The following is a 7,354-nucleotide window of genomic DNA, read 5'->3' as shown; positions in this document are numbered from 1 at the left end:
CATTACACCAAAACTTGCAGACATTAGTAAACTTCTTACCAATTATCATTACCTTTTTAGGTGATTTGAGAGTGGATCCAAAAATGGCGGTTAGTTGTCCAAAGTGATTGTGAAAATCTAATATTTCTTTTCTTTTCTTTTCTGTTTTTTTTGTGTTTTTTTACAATTTCCGTGGCATCTTTTTCGCTTTAAATAATCTGTGGTTTATTTTTTTATTATTAAAAATATATTTACAACCGTTAACTATATAAAACTAATAAGATTTTAAGTTTAAAATTTGTAACATATACGCTATTTTATTAAAACCTTTGTTGAAAAAAAAAAAAAAAAAAAGGCACAGTTAAAAATAACTTTAAAAAGTCTGCCAAAGCCATTCAGCGAAGCTGTAAAATCCTTCAAAATCACGTATGCATCCAAGGGAAAAAGGCCTCATGCTTGAGCCATATCCCTAGCCGTTGGTTTGCAGAAAAGAATCATGGTCATATTAAGATTCCTCGATGAATCCATCTCCGTAGAGAAAGGAGCTAGTTTGGCCGGAAGTGAGATTTTCATGGGGAGTAATGTCGGCAAGAGGGAAGGGTTGCCAACAGGGCCGAATAAAAGACCATCACGAATTGAGAATAGGTTAAAAATTCAGAAAAGCTGTAACATTCTATCTTAATCAAAACAGGACCGGATTGCCAAAACCATCAAATTTGACAGGCGGTTAAGTTATAAAATTCCAGGACCATTTTGGAAGCAAAATGGATACTTCCAAAATGGATATGATGGTGCCCATTACCATAATCACGTGCGAAGCGATTGTCAGCGTTTAGTAAGGAGCTAGTTTGGTAGGAAGTGAAACAAGGAAAGATTGCCATTTACTAACAGGGCCGGATTGGAATCATCACCATACTTGGAGGAAATTGGATATGACGGTGACCCATTAACCTTGTAAATGACGGTGACGTGGGAACGCAAATGACGGTGCCGATTAACATTCCGAGGAAATTGGAAAGGACGGCGGTGACGGAATTGGACATGAACGTGCCTACCAATTGGCTGCAAAACGCACGTGTAATTCATGTTTTAATTGCATGCATAATGGGAACCGCGTAGTCTAACAAGTCGGAGGAGTTGGCTTGAAAGTTAGGGAAATACCAGTTATATTGGGAGAAAATTCGGTAAGGATTTTTGTGAAGCCAAGTTATAGTTGTTAAACTTCAAAATTTTAGGTGTTTTAGGTGTTTTTGATGGTGCTGAATCCATTTCCACCATCAAAAACACCATTCAAGCACTGCCTCTACAAAAAAAATTTGAATTTTTTTGCCCCGCTTCTGGTCACTCTTTCTTAGCATGGTGGGAGTGCCATGCACGTTCATGAGCCCAGTGTATTTATATGTGTTCTCCGTATGTTAAATTTTAGTCTGTATTTGCAACCAAAGAGCAGAAATGAAGGAATTTTGCCCTTTACTCTATGCGCAAATCCAAGTTCTACCAGTTGCTGTGGGGTTGTTGCTTTATGGGCTTTCTGTATGCAGGAGAGAATTTTTATGCAGTCAGAGTCTGATGAAGTTTTATGGACCCTAGCGATATCCGATCGTGGGTTTGTTGTTTTCTTTATGGAAAAATGGCAAGAGGAACATAGAATTGTATGCCCAGATGCTGGCCAATTCCCCCATGCAGAACATTGTGGTAAAACGACTCACATAGAATGGTACGTCCAGATGCTAGCCAATCCCCCCACACAGACCATTATGGTAGAATGACTCACATAAAATGGTATGCTCAGATGCTAGCCAATTCCCCGAGGCAGACCATTGTTGTAAGGACCTGCGGTCCTTGACTCGCCCACCGAGTGAAGTGCGACCGTAGATGAGGCTTGAACAAGCGTTCGGTTGAAGTGCGACTACGGTTCGGTTGAAGTGCGAGCTCCCTTGAGATGCGACGATGTGTTATGCATATGAGGAGGGAGAGCTGGACTTATACGTGTGGGAGCATGGTGGTAAACATATGGAGACCGACCACACTTAGAAACAAAGGCCAACTTGAAGTTAAGGGTGTTTGCAATGAAGTGTGGTTATGGGGAGGTCAGCTGGGCAAACCACGACCTCGCCCTACGATTGGTATAAACAAGTAATGTGTGGATGGCATTTGGAAAAACATTCAACCATCATTCGCTCATCGCTCAACAAAGAGAAGTGCGAAGAACAAGGTGTAGGCGCAGCAAAGGAAGAAAGGCGCAGTTGGAGATGCGCCCGTCCTTGGGCAAGGCCGCATGGAGTTAGTCGCTTGTCTTGGTTTTGGGTGAAGGGCACGGGCAGGGTCACCCGCCGGTTGGAGTGAGGTGTGCACGGGTGTGTGGCGCCCGGTTTGTGCGACGACTTGGCACGGGTTCTTGGGTGGCTCGGGTGAGCGCCCGCCCATCGTGCAAGTGTGCACGGTGACTTGGTGAAGTGTTGAGATTGTGAACGGAGGTGTGTCTCGAGCAGAGGCGCCCGTGTGTGGCAACTTGGAGGCGCACCCGAGTTAGGCAAACAACACGATCGTGCGACGAGGTGAATGAAGGGTTGGTGAGTCCTGCAGCGACCATGTGGAGGTGCCGACGAGCTGGGCAACTGAGTTTGCCGAAGATTGTAAATTTGGCTAAGTATGAAACTTGGGGGTTTCCAAGTATACATGTAAAGCTTTGTAACTATTGTAAAAGACTGTATAATATATTATCAGGCAGATTCATTGTTCAGGGAGTTGCCCCTCCCTTTATACTGTGCAGTTGTGTTCTTCATTTATAATTGCTATTGGTAATAAATGTGTATGAGTGTTCATTGGTATAAAGGATAACATGATAATACTTGGCTGCGAAATACAAACTAAGTAGGAGTAAGTGGTTAGGTGTCGTCTATGAACATAAGTATTGGTGAAAAGAAAGTGTTCAGTGGTGCCGCACCTCACTAAGAGCTGTTGAAAGACTACCGCCGGCCTGGGGGCGTGACAGTTGGTATCAGAGCTCGGTTGGAGCTGGTGTTAGAGCAGGGTTTCTCGTGATGAAGTGTAGATATTGAAGTTGATCCAAGGTTGAAGAAGCTTGATAGTTGGTGATAGCAAAGCAGGTACTTGCAGGTGAAGGAAGTTGTTTCACATACAAGTGGAAAAAGGGTTGGTTCAGGTTGCAGGCATCTTGGTGAAGCTGTTGAATGGTCAAAACTAGATCGCAAAGAAGAAGGAAGTTGTTAGCAATGGCAGCTGAATCTCAGGCTGGGTCTAGTCACGGTATGCAGGATGCTACTATGGCACTTATGGAAAAAGTGTTGGAAAGGATGGAGGACTTGGAAGCTTTCTGGACTGAGAAGATGGACTTGATTGATAGGGATCAAGAGGCCAATTCAAAGATGAGGGAAGAGCTCGATGAACTCCGTACTCAACATGAGTACACTGATCTTATATGTACACAACTTGAAGTAAGGGTCAAGGAGGTTGAAGAGGCAAGAGACCAAGGTTTTGCAGAGATCGTGGGCTTGCGAAAATCTCTTGACGAAGCCAGAGATGAGATCGTGGTGTTGAAAAAGGCCATGAGACATAACTCAGGTGGAGGAGTGCCTCATGTGAAAGTCAAGGAACCAGAATCCATGGATTGAGATGATTAGTGAGGGTGAGCCTTTAGGCTCTACCCCCTCCACATCTTCTTAGATGACAAGAAGATGGGGCTCATTGTTAGCTGCTAATGGCAGTGAGTCCTTAAAACAGGTTGAGCAGGTATGGAAAAGGGTGCAAGGATGGCTTGGCATCAAGCATCATGACATGTTGCAGATGGGATGGAGTTCCCATGGACCTGAACATGGTGATGAGATTCTTAGTGAGTCCAGGATGTGGCAGAATCTGAGATAGACTCGTGAAGGAATAAGGATGTTCACTCTCATGGCTTGAGCGTGACAGTTGGATTAGCTACGCAACTAGTTCAGACATGGGGTCCGGAAGTGCACAGAGAGATGTTGGCATCAGGAAGACAAGGAGGACAGTTCACAGGATGAGGACGACATATGGTGGAGATGGAGTTCTACATATGTTGCAGGGATGTTTGCAGTATGTGGAAAAGTTGGCATCATGGACCAAGGATGAGACAAATATTGATGATGATCTTGGTGGATAGCTACCAGGATGATATGTTGTCAGGGACGACAACGACTTCAGGTGGAGGAGGATGTAAGGACCTGCGGTCCTTGACTCACCCATCGGGTGAAGTGCGACCGCGGATGAGGCTTGAACGAGCATTCAGTTGAAGTGTGACTGCAGTTCGGTTGAAGTGCGAGCTCCCTTGAGATGCGACGATGTGTTATGCATATGAGGAGGGCGAGCTGGACTTATACTCGTGGGAGCATGGTGGTAAACATATGGAGACTGACCACACTTAGAAACAAAGGCCGACTTGAAGTTAAGGGTGTTTGTGATGAAGTGTGGGCATGGGGAGGTTGGCTAGGCAAACCACGACCTCGCCCTACGATTGGTATAAACAAGTAATGCGTGGATGGCATTTGGAAAAACATTCAACCATCATCCGTTCATCGCTCAACAAAGGAATAAAGGCGCAACAAAGGAATAAAGGCGTAGTTGGAGATACGCCCGTCCTTGGGCAAGCCTGCACGGAGTTAGTTGCTTGTCTTGGTTTTGGGTGAAGGGAGCAGGCAGGGTCGCCCACCGGTTGGAGTGAGGCATGCATGGATGTGTGGCGTTCGATTTGTGCAACGACTTGGCACAGGTTCTTGGGTGGCTCGTGTGAGCGCCCGCCCGTCGTGCAAGTGTGCACGGTGACTTAGTGAAGTGTTGAGACTGTGAACGGAGGTGTGTCTCGAGCAGAGACACCCGTGTGTGGCAACTTGGAGGCGCGCCCGAGTTAGGCAAATAAGACGATCATGCGACGAGGTGAACGAAGGGTTGGTGAGTCGTGTGGCGACTGTGCAGAGGCGCCGACGAGCTGGGCAACCGAGTTTGCCGAAGATTGTAAATTTGGCTAAGTATGAAACTTGGGGGTTTCCAAGTATACTTGTAAAGCTTTGTAACTATTGTAAAAGACTGTATAATTTATTATTGGGCATACTCATTGTTCAAGGAGTTGCCCCTCCTTTCAAACTGTGCAATTATGTTCTTCATTTATAATTGCTGTTGATAATGAATGTGTATGGGTGTTCATTGGTATAAAGGATAACACAATAATACTTGGTTGCAAAATATAAACTAAGTAGGAGTATGTGGTTAGGCGTAGTCCACGAGCATAAGTATTGGTGAAAAGAAAGTGTTCGGTGGTGCCGCACCTCGCTAAGAGCGGTTGAAAGACTACTGTGAGCTTGGGGGCGTGACAATTGTGGTTGAACGACTGGGTAGAATGAAGGCGGTGGTTACCGCATATCCTTAAAATATTGAGCACATTCTAAAGACGCGGTTCGAAAACTAGCCCAAGGGCGAGCCTTTCACTGCCATTCTCCAAGATCGACTAGGTATGGGTATGGGTAAAGGTAAGGGTAAGGGATGGGGATGGGGATGTTTAATGGGGATCTTCAATGGGATAATTTATTTAACTCAAGGTTTGTCGAAAAGCTAGGAGCATTTATTGTGAAGCTTTACAGAAAAAGGCAGAATATATCAAACAGAAACTGAGAGAATTTATTGTGAAACCTGACAAAAAAATACTTAATATATCCAGCAGATGAGAAAGCAATCTACCTCATAAGCTATGTTTAGCCTCATTGTGAAATTAGTGGAAAAGGCAACGAGTAGATTTCTTCCAATTCTACACGATGCAAGCGAGAGTGGAAGCACGTTGGATTTGGAGGATATTCTACAGCGATTTGCATTCGATACTATCTGCCGGGTTGCGTTCGGTGTCGATCCCGTATGCCTGGACGCGTCGCTTCCGGTGTCAGAACTGGCGCGGGCCTTCGACACGGGGGCGAAGCTGAGCTCCGAGAGGTCCTCCGCGCCGATCCAGATTCTCTGGAACGTCAAGAAGATGCTCAACATCGGATCGGAGAAACGCTTTCCGAGGCTATTCGAGTCGTCCACGAGTTCGCCATGGGCATCATCAGGAGTCGGAGAATTGAGATTTGCCGCAACAGTGACACAGCGAGTTATTCAGAGAAGCAGGAGTGCGAGAAAGATCTGCTTTCAAGATTCATGTCACTCACAGACGGCAACGATCTGGACAGCGTCAAGGAGGGCTTATGTTCAGATGAATTTCTCCGAGACATGATCATCAGTTTTATCTTGGCGGGCAGGGACAGCACGTCCGCAGCATTAACGTTGTTCTTCTGGCTCTTGTCTTCTCATCAACATATAGAGGAAGAGATATACAAAGAAATAACAGATCTCGTCGCTGCAAGAATATCAGAAGATGGAGAAAATATTAAACCTTCCTTGTATTTTCCTACGAGGAGCTGCAGAGAATGAATTATCTGCACGGTGCAATCTGCGAATCCATGATGCTTTACCCGCCGGTGCCCCTCGACTCCAAGCACGCTCTGCACGACGACGTCTTGCCAGACGGTGCTTTTGTGCGAAAAGGCACCCGGGTGATTTACCAACCCTACGCCTTGGGTCGGATAGGAACCATCTGGGGTGCCGACTGCCTCCAATTCAAGCCCGAGAGATGGCTCAACAACATAGGCGATTTCGTTCCGCAGAGTCCGTTCAAGTTTGCAGTTTTTCAAGACGGACTGCGCCTCTGTCTGGGTAAAGACATGACCTTTATCCAGATGAAGTACGTCGCGGCGACCCTAATTTCCATGTTCAGGCTGCGGCGCCCTGTTGATTCGACAGCCAGAATTCCGAATGTGGTTGACAGATTGACTTCGCACATGGAAGGTGGTTTTCCCGTCGTTATTGAAAGGAGGACGAATCCATCGGGCCATTATTTCAGTCCCAGCTTGAAACGCTATCCACCATCTGCTCCTGTCTGCCTTGGGCCTACTGTAACTTACCAATAAACAGTAGGTCTATTACTCATATGTTTTGATGGCGGATCGTTTGCAAGTTTTTATGATTCAATGTTTTAAATTATACCATACGATGGCTGTGATTGTATTAGCTGATAAAATCTCAACTTCAACAGCCAGAGAACCTGCCCCTGGGAGTGAATCAGCGGACTTTGATCAAGCGAAGTTCATGTGAACTGGTAGGTTTCGTTCTTTAAAAAATTATGGATAACTGGTAGGTTTCATTCTTAAAAAAATATATATATGGATAATATTATTGAAAGTAATTTCCATACTATACATACTTTAATAAACAAGTTTTTCGGTTTTCATAATTTTATTCTTTCATCTCATACATTTTCAATTTACTAACAGTATAACTAATTTAGTGACCAAAATAAAGTGGTTACTAT

The sequence above is a fragment of the Pinus tabuliformis genome, chromosome 9 (genome assembly GCF_031772625.1).
Source record: "Pinus tabuliformis cultivar Carrire ecotype Pingquan chromosome 9, CPIR1, whole genome shotgun sequence".
NCBI lineage: Eukaryota > Viridiplantae > Streptophyta > Pinopsida > Pinales > Pinaceae > Pinus > Pinus tabuliformis.
The sequence above is the reverse complement of the archived record's forward strand: the minus strand, read 5'-3'. Positions refer to the sequence as shown.